The sequence below is a fragment of the Mizuhopecten yessoensis genome, unplaced genomic scaffold, assembly GCF_002113885.1.
Source record: "Mizuhopecten yessoensis strain PY_sf001 unplaced genomic scaffold, ASM211388v2 scaffold9719, whole genome shotgun sequence".
Classification (NCBI taxonomy): domain Eukaryota; kingdom Metazoa; phylum Mollusca; class Bivalvia; order Pectinida; family Pectinidae; genus Mizuhopecten; species Mizuhopecten yessoensis.
In genome coordinates, this window is record NW_018408188.1 from 196,415 (window position 1) to 217,694 (window position 21,280).

Consider the following 21,280-nt stretch of genomic DNA (forward strand, 5'->3'; position numbering starts at 1 on the left):
ACACGCATGCATCTTACACACAGGGGAGGCCGTCCTTAAATGACCTTAGCTGTTAATAGGACGTTAAACAAAATAAAACCAAATCTCTTATTGTCCTATTAATAGCTATGGTCATTTAAGGACGTTCCTCGATGTTATGTATGCGTGCTTGCGTGAGTTGGTGTGATTGCCTCCTTGAGGCATGGCATTTAAGTGAGATAGCACTATAAAGTCGGCATCAGACCTGCGCTATCACAAGGTGGCAAGCACAACAACATATCCTGTCTTCTGCATACAAACACGCAAGCATGCATACACTACACACATAGAGATACGTCCTTAAATGACCTTAGCTGTTAAAAGGACGTTAAACAAAATTAAACCAAACCATAAAAATTCAGAAGTTTAAAGAGTGTAAATAATTGCAGATTTTCAATATAAACATTATTTCATTTTGTGCCCGTGATCTTTGGATTTTGTGTCAGGCTATTATTGTGCGACATGTAGTATTAATTGATTATTACTAAATATAAATAAACCAACTGTTCTTTTCTCAACTACTATAACCAAACACATCTAGACAAGCTATTGCAGTATTGAAAATCCATGAAAGTTACAAGAAAGATTTAAATAGATGACGTCACATAATAACAAGTTAGTGCTTCTCGGTACACAACTTGATGCTACAAGTATTGTCGATGTTGAAATTAAAGAAAAACAATTATGGTAACGGATATGTTGTCTAAAACAAGAGATTTTGATGTCTAGCACTAACCAATGCAGTTCTGGATAACCTCAGTTTTACTGGCTCATACACTATTGATAATTTCATGATAGAAATGTAAAAGAACAAAATTATGTTTTTACTACTGTGTATCAAAATTTTATTTTACTTGCCATTTTCAAATTTAAAGCAGACATGTGACCCTCTGAAGATGCTAGCATCATGGACAGATCCTTGTCATTTGGATTGGTTTGGTCTGGTTTAGTATTGTTAAACGCCTTATCAACAGCTATGGTCATTTAAGGACGGTCTCCCCAGTGTGCAAGATACATGCGTGTAGTGTATGCGTGTGAGTTTTGGGAGGCTGCGATATGATCGTGTTTGTCTCCTTGTGATAGCGTAGAACTGATGCAGACTTTATAGTTCTACTTCACTGAAACATACTGCCGAAGACAACCAGTCGTCCCACTCCTAAAGTGCTGAGCATAAAGCAGCAGAAATAACTACTATTTTTACAAACTCTGGTATGTATCGGCAAGGGGACAGAACCCAAAGCCTTCCTCACAGGGGCGAACGCCAACTAAAGGCTAAATGTGAGGCATTAGGACGAAGAAAGTTGTTCAGAAAGAGAAAAGATAAGATCCCAAATTAAGTTGCCTCTTACAGCAATGGGGGCAGCAGGTACAATTCTTACGCCCTACCTGCAAGGACTATCTGATGCCGACTTTATAGTGCTGTTGTGGTTGTTGGCCCGGGGTCCCCACTGTGTGTGTGTGTGTGTGTGTATAATGGTGGTGTGCTACCTGGGAATGAGAGACTGCGTGATTTGGGCATGCGCTGGGGGAGACTTGACAGACAGACGACGGCCCAAGACTGTTATTACTGAGTGAGATCAACAATTAGCCTACATCACGATTACGGGTAAGTTTTTGAGTTGCTTCGGTACTTCAATGGTGTCAGAAGTGCTTGAACATTGCCTGAAACGGTATTAACTGGATTTTTAATTCAAACCCATCGTGATAGGTTAGGGCTAGGTGTAGCAGAGGACCGCACCGTCGTCTGCAAAGTTTGTGATCTGGTGACAAACGGCGGGAAATGGCATTTATATTTATAAGATCACTGGCCTAAAGAACATTGTAGGAATATACACAAGGAAAAATTGATTCCAATGAAATGTATTTACATATTTAAAGATTTTATGTCAATGACTTTCTATACCCAGGTCACATGTTTTTTCAACTTGCGGGATTGGCACTGGACAACTACTGTAGAATTTGTGATTCTCATTAATCAATATGCCACTAAAAATAAATAACGCATCGGAGGAGGAATTAATCAAGTATTTACCAGGGATAGGATCCAAAAAGGCAAGATTTATTGTAGAAATAAGGGAAACTGAGGGCAGGGTAACTTTTGAAGGGTTGTGTGAGATCATGAACTGGCAACCAGGCCCAGAGCTCATGAGTCTTATAGACTTTGAGGAATGTCAGACATGGAGGGAGTTACCAGACTCAGGACAGAGTTTTCATCATTCTGTGGCTAGCATGAAACCAGTTACATCTCAAACACCAATTGTTTCATCTAGTACTCCTGCTGCAGGACATATAAACTCTAACCCACATGTTAAGCTGGAACCCATAAGTCCTGTAACATCAACTGGGACATATGAAATGAGGAACCTATTTGCAGAATCATTGCCTAGTGTACCACATCAAGTACAAAGACAATTGTTCATGGACTATAATACAGCAGATAGGTTGTCATGTGTGCCCAAGCAGGAAGGAGGGGCAACAGGTCAGAAAGATGGACTCCAAGGTCTGCAAGGTCACCCAAGGCCTCTGACCAGAGGGCTAGGCATGCCGGGGTAGTAGGGATGGCTCCGAGTCGTCTACGGAGAGTACCAAGTCTTTGGAGAAAAGGTTCACATAATTTTAACCTGGAAACGGACAGACTGGTATCCAATCCAACAAGTTCAGGGTCCTTAAAGCGCATGTTGCGAAAAACCCAGCCCTTCTCGAGGACCCCATCACCCCCATTGCTCAATCTGCTTCTGATATCATATGTCAGTTGATTCAACATCATGAACTCCAGCTGAAGGTCATCGAGCAACAAAAATGCGTATCTAGGTCAACCCGACAAAGTTCACCAGACGCAGTCGTCTCAGATTGGTCTTCTAGATCAAATCAAAAATATAACTCTGGCTCGCACTCGCTACATCAATTACAAACCAGTAGAGTGGACCCTCACCAGGCAGACAGGCCTTCTAGGCTAGTAAGACGAGGGGAGTAACAGTTATTACAGGACAGGAAACATTGGGTAAGGTTAGGGTCAAGGTCACATCAGTTATCAAGATCATACAGGAGAGGCCGGGTTGATGCAACTTCCACCACATCGCTGTCAAGGTCACCCTCAAGGTCACCATAATCAACAAGGTCATCTGCAAAGTTTTTTAAACATGCAGGAATAGCCTCTAGAGTTGAGAAAAGGCACGTCAAAAAGCGGAGGCCCCTGTCAAGGTCAACCTCACGCTCGGACAGAGACAGTGGCAAAGTGTATGGGTCAAGGTCACCTAGACATAAAAGGTCAAAGTCCTATGAACGGAGACATTAGAGGTCGCATTCACGCGATAGATCAAAGGGGTCAGGGTCAACTCGAAAAGACCTGAAGAACTTCCATAAGGGACCAGACTTCTCAAGATCAAAAGGATATGGCACATCGGGGTCAAGGTCACCTGACCGGTCAAATTCACGTAATAGGTTGCGAAAAAAATCAAAAAGAAAGGATAGCTCTAGAAGACGAAATAGGTCTAGCTCCTCAAGCTCATCAGGTGACAGTAGAGATAAGAAAGGTCATGGCCACATAGCGAGGTAAAACCTTTATTTTGACAGCTTGGACAGCTCTGATACGGATGATACAAAGTTTTCTAAACCTCGCAAGCCACGGAGGGGGAATCCTCCAAACTGCCTAAGAATCTCCCTTATGATGGAAAGACTAACTGGTTATCATTTAAACAAAAGTTTGAAAGCTTTAGGTCTGTACTTCGATGGTCAGATAATGAAAGCCGGGTTTACCTGAGCTGGAAAGCTTTAGATTTCTTCACCATGGTGACAAAAATGGGTACACGGTGCTCATATAAGAAAATTATGAAGAAATTGGAAGGACGTTTTGGCGCCAAGGAGCTCACGGAGACATCAAAGGCCTAATTTCACCAAGCTCAACACCGTACTGATGAGACGTTGGAAGATTGGGCTGATCGAGTGATGACGCTTGCCATACCTGCTTTTAGGGACCTGCCGGACGAGTACTGTCAGATGGAGGAAATATCCAGATTTTGCCAAGGTTGCTTGGATACAGAGGCCGGAAAACATGCCTGTTTCTATAATCCTAGGTCTATGGAGGTGGCCTTAGATAAAGTCAAGCATTTCCAGTAAATCTCTCAAGCGGTGGATGGGAAGCAGAAGATGAAGGAGGACGGGGTGACTATTAATAATGTGGAAGGCCCTTCAGAAGCCTGTGTATATAGAACGTGATTGCTTATAAATCACAGCTTTTCACTGACACCGGAGCAGAAGAACCACCAAAAAGGAGTTGTTGAGCATAGTGAGATTCACTTGACAGTTTAAGCACTACCTTCTGGGTAGACAGTTTACCGTCCGGACAGACCATTCCAGTTTAACATGGCTCTTACGGTTTAAGGATCCAAAGGGACAATACGCACGATGGATGGAGGAGCTTGCACAGTATCATATGATTGTGAAGCATAGATCAGGAGTAAAACATGGTATGCGGATGCGCTCTCACGAGTTGCAGAAAGTCTTACTCTGTGTCCATCATATGTGGCGGGCATTACGCCTGACATGTTCCGTGTGGGAGATGCCGATATGGTAAAAGAGCTGACCAGCAATGGGATAAGATCACCTGCGAGTTTGATGAAGTTATTGGTTTGTCCATGCAGTTGCAGACGGGAGAGTCTGTACCCAATATGGAGGGTGCAGCACCAATTTCTCACAGCTGTCGGAAGCCGGACCTGGATACAGTGGGGACATTGAGGGAAGTTAATCCAGTGAATCTGAAGGAGGCTCTCAATCTAAGGATACGTGAAGACTGCAGTGAGGGTAGCTCAGGAAGTGCTGCAGATAAAGGACTCAGGGTGGTGAATCAGTAACAGACAGGCAAATTGCATTGTGATATAAGGGGTTGTGGAGATATAGAAGAACACAAACAGGAAGCACCAGAGAGTTCAGGGGAGTTGATAACAATGGACAATAATTGTTTTGTAAACAAGTATGGGATGGTCAATTAACTAGAACTTAGTGATGACTTTTCTAGCTTTGATATTGAGCGGAAGGACTCTAGGTTTCATGTCAGGATTTGTATAATGGAATTAGCTTAAGATGCCACTGCAGAGGATCTATTTTGCTTAGGTTTAACGTGTTGTTAACTACGGAGAGAGCAGGATAAGGGCCAGTGGTCTGCACTAAATCAGCTGCTCAGGGAAGCAGAGTTTGTTGCTACAATTCAAGGAATGACAGTCGAACCAATGTTGGACCTGGCGACGGCCAACTTCATGAGACTGTTTCACCAGCAGTGAGGACAGATAGGGTTTTTAGCTGTCTGACAGATTCCAGTCATGGGGTTTATAAGTCCATTCAGCATTTCCAGTCGAGGGGTTTTTAACTCCCAATAATCTGATCTTCAATAGGATTTTCAGATTTCAGTTCGGCAGTCTACTCATCGGGCTTGTAGCCTGATACAGCGAGTGCGTGCCCATTTTTCCATCACCCAACTCTCCAAGGCCAAGTGATCTACCAAAGTTGCTGCACCACCCATGAACTGAGTCTTTCATCATAAGGTTGGGAGGAGTGTTGTGATTGTTGGCCCGGGGTCCCCACTGTGTGTGTGTGTGTATAATGGTGGTGTGCTACCTGGGAATGAGATACTGCGTGATTTGGGCATGCGCTGGGGGAGACTTGACAGACAGACGACGGCCCAAGACTGTTATTACCGAATATTTACATTTGGTGTGGCAAAGCCCTTCTATATTACTACTAAAGTACTGCCAATAGCAGCTTCATCTTAGGAGACTATAACTGAAGTTGGTCTTTGCAACTCCGAGCGACTTAACCGTGTCACTACCGAACTTATCGGTATCTTCTGCTTTGATCCCTAACACCAGCTGCCTGTCTCAAGTGTCTGTGAGATCAACAAACAATTTTACGCCTGGATTTTTCACCAGTTCAACCTTCTCTGGTTGCACGATCAACATCAACAACATGCTGGACTGCAAATATAACTCTGACCTGATTACTGCGGGCTTCCGTTGAGTGCGTGCGCCGGATATAGGTCGCAATAAAATCGGAAAATGTTTTACGATACTTGATTAGTTACAAAATATCATTTGTTACTATTTATGAATCGAGAATATGATATATATATATAAATCAAAAGAATTATTAACGAAAGTTGCGGAGTCTTTTCAATTTTGTATGGGAAATAGCGCATGACGTCAGCTGTTATCTTTGTGCCGTTCTAGATACTGACCTGACCTGACGGTAGTAAGCGGGAAATGTGAAATTTGGAAAAGACATTACTTTTTTTTGCGAATTCTTATTATGGAAATATAAATGTAAGCAATAAACTGCATAGATGTGGCAGACCAACTGGTATAACTGCCTTTTGTGTCAGTTATACCAGTTGGTCTGCCAAATCTATGCAGTTTATTGCTTAAGTGAGATCAACAATTAGCCTACATCACGATTACGGGTAAGTTTTTGAGTTGCTTCGGTACTTCAGTGCTATCGCATTGATAGCCATGCCGAAGGCTCCCAGCATTCCGCCCGATCACATTATACTGACAACTGAGTAACCAGCTGTTGCCATTCCCCTTAATGCTGCACGTTAAGCAGGAAATTACAACTACAATTTTTAGGAACATTTGTATGTCCCGACCTAGGGGTACTGGTTGGCGAATTCTCGCCAAAGCGCGTGTATTGTGCGATGTCACGCGAATTATCGTATTTTTTCACACACAATCCAAAGAAGCGGTATTTTTAACCATATAAGCAAAATGTCAAGGCAATGAACCCTAAGTCACCCCATAATCGCCAGCTGGGTCACGTGACTTTTTTTATCTAAAAATAGTGAAGTCGTCTGCAGTTTTAAATTCCTACCTTGATGTGTCTGCTATATCCCAAAACATCGTTTGGCACGATGAGTCCATGTTTAAACCCACAAACACAACCTAATGCACATGTGTTTATAATGTGAACGATTATTATGCATGCTTAAATGAATGAAATTCACATAACTCTCCGAGATCAGCACGCTCATTTTATCAGGATGTGACTATCTTCTGGGAGAAATAGTTATTTTGTATGTTGCTTACACACAGTTATTTCCCTTTACCCGTGTAAAATGATTTGCCAGTTAAAAAGTGCAATTAATTTGCACACATAGAACCTATTTTATTTAATAAATAATGTTTTTATGTTATTTTACTTCATCATAATAAATGAAATTATGAACATTTTTGTTTCAATCTTAATAATTTATAAACTAACAAAGTAATTTGTAGAGAAAGTTATATGATGTAATTTTCCCCTGGCAATACAAAAAATGATGCAGTTTTAATAAGAGAAAGATTTAATTCATTCGTTCAAATGTGTAATAGTTTGTCCTAAACACTCAGTAAAATTAAACAACAAGAGGCTACACAACAAAAACACTGCGGATTGCTGTTTCTGCAGTACAAACTAAATAGATGACCACAAGTAAAGCTGCCAAGGCGTTTCAAGTGCCAAGACAAACTTTAGGTATATCTTCCTTCTATACCAGTGAATCACAATATAATTTGTGTTATTTTTAACTGCATTTGTTTACAATTTAAAAAAGATAATCATGCAATTGTAATGTCTTTTCAAATCTCATGCTTTCCTTATTAAGGGAGAAATCTTTGTAATTTATTATTTTATCAATTAGATAAGGTAAAAACTGAAGGATATGTAATCACCTTTGAAAAGAATGTAAATAAAATTTAACACATTTTCTATTAAAGATGACCATGTGAAGATGCCCGATATAAAAATGAATCCGGGGCTTGGTACTGCTCTAACAGCAGAAGAGGAAACTGCCCTCACAAACTATTTAATGTATATGGCACGACAAGGCTTCCAAATCAGTCGGCAAATGGTGTGACAGTACAGCCATGTATTGTGCAAGAGTGATGAGAGGGCTACAAATTTTTACTTTATAAAAGGTGCCCAGTGATAAATGGTTCAGGGGATTTTCGAAAAGGCACCCTGAATTATCTGAGAGGGAGTTAGAAGCAAAAGATAGAAGAAGGAAAGATGGCAAACCAAAAGGTCAAGGACCAATTTTTTGGTGTGCTATCCAGCACAGTTGAAAAACTTGGTCTTCAAAGGAAGCCACAATGTATTTTCAATTGTGATGAAACTGGTTGGTCTGGAAAAGAAAAAAATAGACAAAAGGACTTTTTGGTAAAGGGAAAGCACTGTTACAAGGAGACAAACACGAACATATCGCAGCCTCCCAAAACACACACGCATGTATCTTGCTCACAGGGGAGGCCGTCCTTAAATGACCATAGCTGTGGATAGGACGTTAAACAATACTAAACAAAACCAAATCCCTACCTTGGGACAGAACCGCTCAACATCAAGGCCCTAAGTAAGGTGTTGCCAAGCAAGGCGCTAGGAAATACAAGAGATCCCAGAGGAATATTGGCGCCAACCTTTGTACCATCTTCATTAGTTCTTTGTCAGTTCGATCTTTTCTCTTCTTTCCTCTAATCTGTTTGATCGAGTCATGTTAACAGTAAATGCACCTTGAGGTAACTTTTGATCTAAACTTAATACTGATGGGTATGAAAGCCACCCTTCAAAGTGAGTTTGTCATTTCACATATTTCCTAGTACAGTACTTAATGTGAAAGAAATAGAATCGATCATTGCAATATGAGAAAGATCTGTTTAGTTCTTCTTTTAATCCATTTTGTTTTTATGATCAGTCTCAAAATATAACATAAACAACGAGAGATCATGGGAAAACTACATTTAAAATTTGAGAAAGTTCCCTCCCGTACTTCCCGAGAAATAGCGCTAACAAACTTTCACTATCAAAATCCAAGATGGCTGCCTGTCGGCCATGTTGTTTATCCGATCAGTCTCTAAAATTGCCCTGCACAGCTAGGACCAAGGGGAACCTACATATAAAATTTAAGAAAGATCCCTCTAGTTCTTCCGGAGAAATAGCGGTAACAAACCCACACTATCAAAATCCAAGATGGCTACCTGTCGGCCATGTTGTTTATCCGATCAGTCTCAAAAATTGCCCTGCACAGCTAAGGACCAAGGGGAACCTACATATAAAATTTGAGAAAGATCCCTCTGGTACTTCTTGAGAAATAGCGATAACAAACTTTCACTATCAAAATCCAAGATGGCTGCCTGTCGGCCATGTTGTTTATCCGATCAGTCTCAAAAGTTGCCCTGCACAGCTAAGGACCAAGGGGAACCTACATATAAAATTTGAGAAAGATCCCTCTGGTACTTCTTGAGAAATAGCGATAACAAACTTTCACTATCAAAATCCAAGATGGCTGCCTGTCGGCCATGTTGTTTATCCGATCAGTCTCAAAAGTTGCCCTGCACAGCTAAGGACCAAGGGGAACCTACATATAAAATTTGAGAAAGATCCCTCTGGTACTTCTTGAGAAATAGCGATAACAAACTTTCACTATCAAAATCCAAGATGGCTGCCTGTCGGCCATGTTGTTTATCCGATCAGTCTCAAAAGTTGCCCTGCACAGCTAAGGACCAAGGGGAACCTACATATAAAATTTGAGAAAGATCCCTCTGGTACTTCTTGAGAAATAGCGATAACAAACTTTCACTATCAAAATCCAAGATGGCTGCCTGTCGGCCATGTTGTTTATCCGATCAGTCTCAAAAGTTGCCCTGCACAGCTAAGGACCAAGGGGAACCTGCATATAAAATTTGAGAAAGATCCCTCTGGTACTTCTTGAGAAATACCGATAACAAGAATTGTTTACGGACGGACGACGGACCACGGACGCAGGGTGATTTGAATGTTAGAAGTAGAAAGAAAGATAAAGATCCCGTATACTGCAATGGGTGCAGCATATCTATTTTGGTCGCTTTTGTGCCCCAAAATCGAGGACCCCAAAGAAAATACCCAATTCGGGGATCCCTCATTAGTCGCCTCCTACGCTACACACCGTGGGTAACAACAGGTGTATTGTTTTCCCGATCTCCCACCTGCAGGGGTGACCATTTGAGGGATTGTATGTAATGAGAATAAATTCCCGTGGTTGCTTAAGTATCCAGGTGAGCGATGCAGGTCCCCTTTTGTTATGTTTTGCTTTCTTACAAGAAAATGCACATATCGAGGTGAAACATTGCAAAGATTATATTTTTTCAAATAACAAATCATTTACACTTTTGTCTAAAAATTGTTATCTTCCTTTTCAAAATTGTCTATTCTTTTTATTTGCTGTTTATCTTGGAATAATGTCAATTTACATGAAAATGATTCTGCATTCAGTGGATTTTGTTTTTAATTCATGGCTTTAAAGTTATCAATTACGCTGATGTGATGATATGAAGTGTCCTTAGATACAAAAGTAATCAGAGAAGTGTATGTTTGTGAGGACATTACAGAATCTTTTATTTTTGTTCAATTGCACGTCACCACATAAGCGTAAGCGGACTTCAGGTTCATTTTTACACACAGCCGGATGTTATTGTCACCAAAATTGTGAATAATGCACAAATTAAGGATTAAAATATTTAACCTGCAATATTTGTCTGCTTTCACCTTCCATACTGCTGCTCCAACTGGCATGCGGATGAAGCATCTTGCCAAGCTGGCAATCGCTGAACATACTGACAACACAGTTATTGATACCTGACTCTGTAAAATAGGTCAGGATGTTCTCTGAGAGGTGCGAATTATGTCTTTTTTCTTTGGGAAACACCAACCCCCTGAATGGAGGGGATTATGTCAGGTTTAGACCAGAGTTGATGAACTAAACTCTGATGTTTAATGATTGATTATGAATGATAAAATTGATAATATACATTTGAATTTTTCTGATTTATATGACTTCTAATTCTATCTTCTCTAGATGTTATTATATGGGGTAAAAAGAAAACAAGGAAAGAAAAGATATATGATGATGACAAAGTTTATAAACACTGTTTAATTAAAAGGATAAAGAAGTAAAATGTTAAATTTATCAAAGACTCTGGTATTCGTTGAGTTTGCTAAAGCCAATTCTTAATTGCCGAAGAAATATATAGGGTTTTAGCAATTTCTGCTAAAGGATTCCAAATATTTGAATTGCCTTTCATTTATGATCTTTTTTCTTTTCCAATTAAATATTGCATTTATTGAGAAAGCATTTATAAAAATAAATCGGTGTTGGAGTAGAAATAAGTGCAACACTTCAAATAAAGAAGCAATTTGATAACTTCAGGCAGAGAGAAACATATTTTCACCTATACACAACATATAATCTATATTACAGCCTGTACATGTCATTAATTGCTCTATTTGTATGATGTACAGTACTGATGCCTCATCGTTGTTGGGATATGGAATAAAGAAATGATTTTAGAGATAATTGTGTAAATTCAAATGTATAATAAACATCTCTCCAGATTTCTATGATATACTCCAACAAATTGGTGAAATAAACCCACTGTACACATATGTTGAAATATGAATTATGTCCCATTAGTGTCTGTCAGTGTTAGGCTAGAATTTCATTTCATGCCATTGCACTTGAGCTCTTTATAGTGTTGGATAACAAACATACACCAATTTTATTGAAAACATTTTAGATGCATATGCACATCCAAGTCTTTGAACGCAATATCTTTGAAATAACATAGATTAGCACATGTCAAAGCAATATCAAGTTCAAAAAATTATATCTATTTAAATTAATAATAAATATTAAATTCAGCGATGCACACATTCACTGCATTTTGGGATATCGGGCTACCACTAGCATCAATGAAAATGTAAAGCTTTTGTTTTGAGAACTGGGACTAAATGTTATGTCCCCTAGCTGAAACTGTCCATTAATGTGCAAATTGGTATATTTGTTAATGTTATGCATTCGTTCGATTTGATTTCTACCAGGTAAGTAGCAGGCATATCATGGTCCTATGACTTGATATTATCCTGGTGATCCATACTGTAATTTATATTTTGCTGTGGTGAGCCATACTTGCAACAACAAAAAATCTTATCTCAATACAAGATACGATATACAACTGTACATCCGGTCAGTTTACATTTCAAATTCTTTGCCTATATATTATGTATAAAGATTAAGGTCTAATAAATCATTCAAATACTACATTTTTTTCCTTTTCACAGCAAAAGGCAAGCTAGATGAAATGAGGAGGCCAAAAACAGGTGGTGGTCCAGCCCCAGAACCCTCACCATGTGAAAATATTTGTATTAATAGCCATGATGGCAGGCTCAACATAGTGGGGTTAGGAACCTCTCTGGACACAGAAGGTAAAAAATAAATGACTGTAGTGTTTTGTTTTTAATTTATGAAATAATAAAATGAAACAAAAGATGATGATGATCCATTACATTGTAGAATTTTTATTATTATTTTCTTTTTCAAAAGAAAATGTACAATACACTGAATGTGTACAGAATCCTATACAGTGAAACTGTTGTCTAATATCATATCTGTATGGTTATACTTTATTATAAGTTGCATTTTATCTATCACACACATACATGTTCACACATATTTACATACATACAAACATACATACATAAAGTATAGTTCTTTATAACCTATACTTTTCCATCTTTAGACAAATTACCCTTTATCATGTCATTCTAGGTGCATACCTTTCAGTATTACCACTACACATTATTATTGTCACAACTCCTTTACCAATAAATTTCATTATTAATTTTCAACTTCCTTTTAAAACAGTATATTAACCAAAAAGGCATAATTAAGCATAGGTGATTTTTTAGGACTGGTTTAATACTAACCAATGAAGATGTAAATATTAGAAACCCATGTTAAAAGAAAATTATGATATGGTACATGCAACTTCAATAAAATGTTAAGTACAATGCAGAAAAGTGATTGATTTAGAAGAAAATAAAAACGGCTAGCAGCTGTCACTCTCTTGATTGGTGCTAGGGACAGTGGAATGTCAATAGCAACATACAGTAATGCAAGGTGACATTGAAAACTACTGTATCACGTTTCCAGGATTTGTGGATACAAATGTATATTTATTTTGCAATAGTGTTAATTTTTGTTGCGTATCAGAATCAAGCTGGCTCATAAGAACAAATTCATTTTATTTTATAAAAATAACTGTATTGAGTACTTTGTGGAATGATGTTATATATCTATTTAAGATGATGTTTTACCATCATCTTCTCAGAAATGTAATCTTTATCAAGTAGAATTATATACTTAACAGGTACAGAGTATCATAGATGTCTATTAAAATATGAGATAAGATTTGATTTAAGGAATAACATTGGTCAAGGATAAAGGGTCAAATGTCACAAGCAATGCAGGGTGACAGAAAAGGGAGTGGCAGGGGAGTATATGTAATTGAGCCTCCACTTAATTGAACCAGAATTTTTTCAGAATGAAAAACAAATATTTAAATTCCCTACAATTTGCAATCTGGAAAGTGTTTTAATCCACAAGGGGATTTATTTGTAGCCAATAGCTGGTAAAAACACTCTCCTACTACAGATATTTCACTGGTTACTTTCATGAAAAAAGATGAAGAATGGTTATGATCATCATCACTATGAAATGTACTGACTCTGTGTTGGTTAAACACATCTTGGAATCATATTGAATCCCCTAGAAGAAGAAGATGATACATTAATATCAGCGAGGTGTACTGGTACCACTGACAGGATCACACCAACAGGTACTGTACTGTTACTTGATCTGTTTTACTTTTTATGGTTACACTGAATGTTAATTTAATATGAATCACAGAAAGAAGATAGTAGTCATGCAGTCTATTGTGACACTTCATGAAGCTAGGCATGCAATGATGTCAAGTCACCTGAATTTTTCTTTTTTAGCAAGGCAATCTTTCATAAACACTTACTATTTGCTTGTGTTATATCATGTCCATAGGTGTTTTAAAATTAGGCCAACTGGTAATCAACAAAACATATCACTTTTCAATAACATAACTGTAGATCATGATGCATAGTATGTAACTACTCATTATTTCTCCATATAAGAACATTTAAAAACATCAACTGACAAGTTTTTCTGTGAAATGCAAGTATTGAATACTAGGATAGAATGTGATTTATAACAAATTATTCTAATTCTATTCAAATTTGCTGGGGTAGTAGGGATTGTTAACTACAAAAATATATAGGAATACACTGTTTGTCCATTGGTCTTTTCATCTATATGTCTCTGTGATTTTTCGCTTCTTTTACATCACTTGATTTACATGAATTTGCACAAATGAAGTACATCATATGGAGATGTTTAAGTAGAAGAATAGTCATTGGACCTTAAAACAGATGCTTTTTTATTTTATTGTAGGAACCTGGAAGCATAACTTCCAATAAATGGTCTTTGTGAGAGTACCATTTTCTACATCTCATAAGGAATAAAACTCATTTAATATTTGTGGTCATATATAACTGTTTGAATTAGAAGAATGCTGTGTGCTGTAAACGTACTACAAAGACCAGTAACACTACAGTTTTATAATATAGATTATTTTATCACAGGTACTTCAAAAAGAAATCTGAAGAGATCTGAAGTAAGCGTGACCAGCTTTAGAAAGAAATTCTGGAGTTAGTAACCAAAAGAGTGAAAATAACGATAGAGCTTCTTGCCATGAAAAGAGAAGACCAAATTCAAGACAGAAATTGCTAAGGAACAGAAGGCTCTAATGAAGAATCGGTTTCAAACTGTTAAGGCATTTGATCTGTTATATGAAGAAAAATCGGAATCATAGGTCTTCTTTTTCTTCATGGCTATTTTTGTTTGTTTTATATACATGTAGCCAATTTAGCGAATTCAGGAATCAACTTTTATAAGACAGTAACGAGTTCTTCATAACATTATAATAAAATATACTCCTTATGAATAACTTTATACATTGTATTAACCAGTAGAACTATACTCAGTTCTGTTCAGATATATTTTCATACAAAATCACAGGAAATATGTTGATCTGATATGGTCACGCATAGCGTTCCCATTGCCCTCATTATTCATACAGGTCCAAACATCTTCATTACTTTCCTCGTACTCTTCTGGTTAACAAATAATTTCATTCTTGTCAATTCCAATATTGTGCAGAACAGCACAGGCCAATGTTATGATGGTAGCCTTCCTGGGCTCAACACGCAAACTAAGTGACAAACAAGCAAGTCTTCTTTTCAAAATTCCAAAAGTCTGTTCATTTTTTAATCTGCTCTTGCATAAAGCATCATTTTACTTGATGTGTGATGGCGTAGATGGATGGCTGTAAGGTGTAATAAGGAACATTGTACAGGGGTATCCAGAGTCCTTGTAAACTTCTATCATAATTACCTGTAATGTATAAATAGTTCAGAGTAAGTAAGCTTAAACTTACTAGCTCATTGCAGATTTGCAATATAAACATGATTTGACCCATGCTAGTAACAAGAAAGATTTAAATAGATGACATCACATAATAACAAATCAGTGGTTCTCAGTACACAACTTTGTAATACAAGTATTGTTGATGTTGAAATTAGAGAAAAACAATTATGGTAACGGACATGTTGTCTAAAGAAGTCATATATATAAAACTATGCTAAAACAGAGATTTTTGTGTCTAGCACTAAAACCAATGCAATTCTGGATACTCTCAGTTTTGCTGGTTCATACAACAATAAAGGTTTTTTTTATGATAGCCGGGTTCAGGTGCTGCACAGATTCTTACAAATCACGAAGAAGCAAATTCCCAGTTATGCAATCGTTTTATTGGAGTCGAAAGACCCTGCAATAGCACAAATAAAACATATAAGCACATATTCAATACATAAAAGATCTACATTATACAATGGACATCAAATTAGCTTTACATAAAGATACACGATACCCGTAACGGTTGCAATAAACATTACGAATTTAATACAATACTGAGACAGCTCGGTGATTATCATCGAAATCTATGACCCCCGGTGTCAAATCTAATAACGATGACATGGTGGCTAACTTCGATGGTTGCAGCATGGCACATGTCCGATGGTAGCCAATTCCTTTATCGATGTAACCCTTCAGATTAACAATGCTGTTTGTCTCTGCACATCTAACGAGTCCAAGTCGGTTTTCATTCCTGCCCAACTCCCGTTCCCTCAAGGACAAACATCTGAACGCGAGATACCAGGGTGAATGAAGATCGGCCTGCTGTAGAAATCTTGCTCCATACTTACCTTTACAAGCATACATCAAAGGGAACAGTACATTGGTACCAAGTAACAAAGGAACTGCGGAGTTATAACTGCTATCCGGGACGACTAACAATAAACAGGCCAGTGACTCCCAACAAAGTCCTGGTTTAGCTACTTCTGTCTCTATATATCCAGAGTATGGCAAGAGGTTACCATCAGCACACTCTACATTCAGGAGACCTGTCACGGGCAGGAGCTGGCAGGCATCTGACAAGAAGCTTCTGTAATACTGTTCTGAAATCGTTGAGACAGTAGATCCTGTGTCCAGAAGAGCTTGGATGTTACTCTTGGCAAGAAACACTGATGCTTCATTTGGTGAACCCACCAACTCTCCAGGTACCTGTTTTCTTCCATCCTGTGCTTGATAGTTAAGGACTCTTCTCTCATAGCCTACGAACTGCACTTCTTCGTAGGCTTCTCCCCGTTTAAATGGTCTATCCTGACACGACATCCAAGTTTAATATGACCTCTCTGTCCACATCGCCAACACAGTGGGCCATCTTCATGCGGTTGTGCTGCTTCTGACTGGTGTCTGTTAAACAGATGTCGCTGTTGAGGCTGCTGTCCTTGTTGATTGGTCCACGACTTACTATCTCCAGACTTCGAGTTGAACTTCTGATACTGATTAGTAGTCTTCTTCATCTTGGTCATATCTGCAGTCAACTGCTTTATCATCCCCTTCATTTCCTTTATATCATCTGTTGCTTCAGCACTAGCCATGCAAGCAGGATTGGGCTTTGTCGTTGTCTTCAAGTCTTCAGTGCGAGGCTTCTTAGTCTGAGTTTCCTCCTCCCTCTTCTTGAGATCTTGCTCCACCTGGCGTACTGCAATCACAAGCTGATCAAAGTCCTGGATAGCATCATACTTATGACCTGTAATATCTTTTAAATCTCTTCTAAGACCTGTCCAAAACATGGTCCTCAGCATATCCCCTGTGTAGGCGTAAGTCACCTCTCTTCCCTTCACAGCTTTATTCAATATATCCTCCAGTCTGCAACTCCATGAGGCAGCATCCTCACCCTCCTTCTGGCGAGCGCTATAGAACTGTGCTAGAAGTGCTTCACCTTTTTCCACAGTGCCAAAGATACTGTCCATCTTGGTAAGAATATCCCTCACTGAAACTCTCAATCCAAGATGCATGACAACTATTCCAGCTTTTCCCTTCAGAGATCTTCGAAGTGCATGAGTCACCACATCTTCACCATGAGATAACAGTAAGGACTCTACTTCATGTTTCCATAAATCATAGGATGTGTCCTTTTCCTCCCCAGAAAAGATGGAAATCCTCACAGGCGGACTGACTGTAACCGTGGGAGTAGACAAGGCACAAGCTCCATCTTCCTGTTTAGGATCCTTAATAGTTTCCTTGGACCTAATCCATGACCGGAGTTCCTCAGAACTAAGTTGGCCTTCCTGTGGCTTGTAACCCATAGCTAAAAGGGTAGCTGTAATAACCTCAACATCCTTGTCCGAAAATGATTTGTCAAACGACATGGTGAATAAGTAAGATGATAACAGATACAATAAACCTAATTGACAAAAATAATTGTAAACAATAAACCTGAAAATAAATACAATCTGATAAACACGAGTCTCGAGATCCCAACTTACCAGTACATTTGTACTAAAACAGACATCAACTGTAAATAAACCATATATTTAGTCAAAATACCTAGCTAGTATATACAATGACCACTGGGTTTTACCTGACACAGTCTCCAAGTATTTATTCCAGATGTCCAACTGCTGTAAAATAATAGCCGATATCCAATGAGCAATATAGACCACCGGTTACACAAAATCAACACAAACACAACACATGTAACATATAGAAAGTGCAACATGAAACATAAATGTGTCCTAAAAATCAGTAACTGTTACTCGTGAGGTCTAGTCAACTTATTGTCAGTCAAATGGTGACAGAGCAAGCAATATCTATGGGAAATCTGTTCCACTACAAAAAGAACCTAAATTTTGAATAAAAAAATGAAAAGTATGAAACAAAATTTACACTAATAAAGAAAAATTCTATCAAAAATAATTTCAAATCATAGACCGCAGATCTCAAGTAAATATTTCAAGTAATACTGAAAATAGATAAATAACCATAAATAAAAAAACAAATTCATAAAGTCTATCAAAATCGAAAATCAAAGAGAGAGAAAAAAAAAATAATCAAATCAACAAAGTTTCAAAAGGAAATAATGTGAATCTAGTAATCCGACCATACAGGATATAAATAAAGTCAAAACATAAAATGTTTCTACTTCCTAAACTATGCCTAAGCCATCATATCTAACTACGGGAAATTCAAAATATACACACAGCTAAGAATAACGAGAAAAGTAAATAATCACAATACATAAGTGTAAAACGAATGTCAGAGTTCACGAGTAAAAGTCTATGGGATATTAACAAATACACTCGTGACAGCTACAGTTCAAAACAGGCGTTGTTCACTCAGGCATGACATGGTCGTCACTGAATTCACAGATCTAGATTTACCTGTGTAGCATACACGCGTAACGCGATGTAGAAATACACAACAAATGTTACGATGAAATACAGCTTTTATATGAAATGACATCTTCCATTCCGCATACCATCTTCTTGCAAACATAAAATGTCACTGAATTAACAATAATAATTACCAAACGGCACGTCCACTCCGGTATCCTTCGAATAAATCCATGATCATCTGATCAACACAACAAAACGTTGTTCCACCGGAAGCTCTAATATCGACCTTGAAGGTCAAGGATACACAGCTGCTCCAGTGCTCCAAAGCGAGGCTCCAGAATCCTGCGTGTCAAAATACGTGGGCGCCAAAATGTAGCCGTGTTCAGGTGCTACACAAATTCTTACAAATCACGAAGAAGCAAATTCCTAGTTATTCAATCGTTTTATTGGAGTCGAAAGACCCTAAAATAGCACAAATAAAACATATAAGCACATATTCAATACATAAAAAAATCTACATTATACAATGGACATAAAATTAGCTTTACATAAAGATACACGATACCCGTAACGGTTGCAATTAACATTACGAATTTAATACAATACATTTGAAATACTTTTACATGATAAATTATAGAATTTACCAATTTTGCACATGAACTATGATAATTACGAGATAATTAAATAGTGCCTTATATTAACAATAACTACCCTATCGCTCCGACAGGGGTCTAATGATGATAGCTCTACGTATAATATACGTTGCCTACATAATAGGTCTATGGTTCTGTTGAAAAGGAAAACAGCAAAACTTAATATATAATAAACATGTTTAGCAAATTACTTTTAAAATACTTTAGAGTGAATTACAGTTTCCATAAAAAGATAATGGAAACCACACCCAAAAATACGTTTATCAAAGAAAGATATTTTAACTTCTTCAAATATTTTAACAAATGCAAACATACTAATTCCATAAAGGTTACTCTAAAACATAGTATTTCAAATAGCTCAATACTAATATGTTTCATACACTTACTCTGAAATAAGTAGAGTTCTGTTCACCGCAGTCGGTATCATATATGTCGGTATAGGTTTCTATGTCTGGTCCGGTCTCTGTCCAGTGCGGGAGTGAAGATACAAGACGTACAAGTGCACGAGCTGACATGCGATCACGTGACAAGACATTTACATAACAAAACAGCACAGGTAACAAACACTTGAGACACACGTTGACCAGACAAACCGGTTGAACGAGTACGAGAATCGGTATATAAAAATAGTTAAGTACGTCAGACATACGTACAACTTAAGCATTCTCACTTAAGACAATACTATATAGTTTAATAATTTGAATTAAACTCTTATTACAAAATAACCTAAAATACATAGCACTGCCACAGAAATGTACAAGAACAAAATATTATTTTTTTACTTCTGTATTTCAAAAGTTTATTTTACTTGCCATTTTCAAATTTAAAGCAGACATGTGACCCTCTGAAGAGTCTAGCATCATGGACAGATCCTGGCCATTTTGCCACCACATTGGTGACCCTGTACCTGGAGTCACATGCCATCTAAAAAAACAATGACATAGTTTTTTATTCACATATGCTTTAAGAAAGTATATTCCATTTTAAAGTAACATACAGAGGAAAAGTTTAAATAAATTGCAGCTTTAAAATTTTATCATCATGCAAAACATATTTGCTGCAGATATTCATCACCTAAACAACATACACAATTTAAAAACTGTTTGATTTTGGTCACACATGGCTTTCCTTATTTGATGACTGTTTTATGTTATAGAATGTTGACCATTTTTTCAAGGGATTTAAATTATTTTGAATTTGATTAACACCAGTACCTGTACATTAAGTGAGTGATAGCCTTTTCCGTTGATGAAATCAGCTTCATTTTCATGTTGTGCCTGAATCTTGATAAATGTGCCATCCACACAGCTTAGTACATTAGGGAATCCTAAAATATTTGAAAATTGTGAATATCTGTAAATGAAGAAGAAATTGAGTATAGACCATAACCATTTATGATATATTATAAAAACATACTATTGGTATTGTGTATTATGTATTATATATAGATTACATAATCATACTTGGCAACATAAACTTCTAATAATGTGAACATGCCAGTGTATACTTTGTTCATGTCACAATTTTTCTTGATTTATAAATTATGAATGGGAGTTTGCGAACTTGTCATGATGTATACAATGTATGTAGATGCATGACTTTAAATGTATACTCCTTGTGAACACTTTTGATGTGTATGTGCATAATATACATATGTTTATACAGCAAAGATGTAACATAAAACTTAAGTCATTAAGCTGTCATTATTTTTCTTCATATAGGCCTCATCAGTTTTAGCTCACCTGGCCTGAAGGGCACTGTTCTCCGTTTGTGTGGCCGGCTTCAGCTTGTTTATTTAAACAACTTCTTCTCAACAACCAATAGGCCTAGGTTGATAAAATTTGGCCAATACAATAATGGGATGCATGGCGACTGAGTTTGTTCCTATGAATGACCTTGACCTACTTTCAATGTCAAAGGGTCAAATGTCTCGTAGGCATGGGTTGATGCAT

At 37.7% G+C, this 21,280-nt stretch overlaps 1 long non-coding RNA gene across 1 annotated transcript; it reads right to left on the reverse strand.

The window, feature by feature from the left end:
* Positions 1-12,344: 12,344 nt before the first annotated feature.
* Positions 12,345-19,983, reverse strand: LOC110458717. Its single transcript, XR_002463819.1, has 4 exons — positions 19,715-19,983; positions 19,387-19,462; positions 18,867-19,017; positions 12,345-15,328 (listed from the first exon to the last, which is right to left on the reverse strand). It is a non-coding gene; the product is annotated as an uncharacterized LOC110458717 (long non-coding RNA).
* Between the last annotated feature and the right edge of the window lie 1,297 nt (positions 19,984-21,280).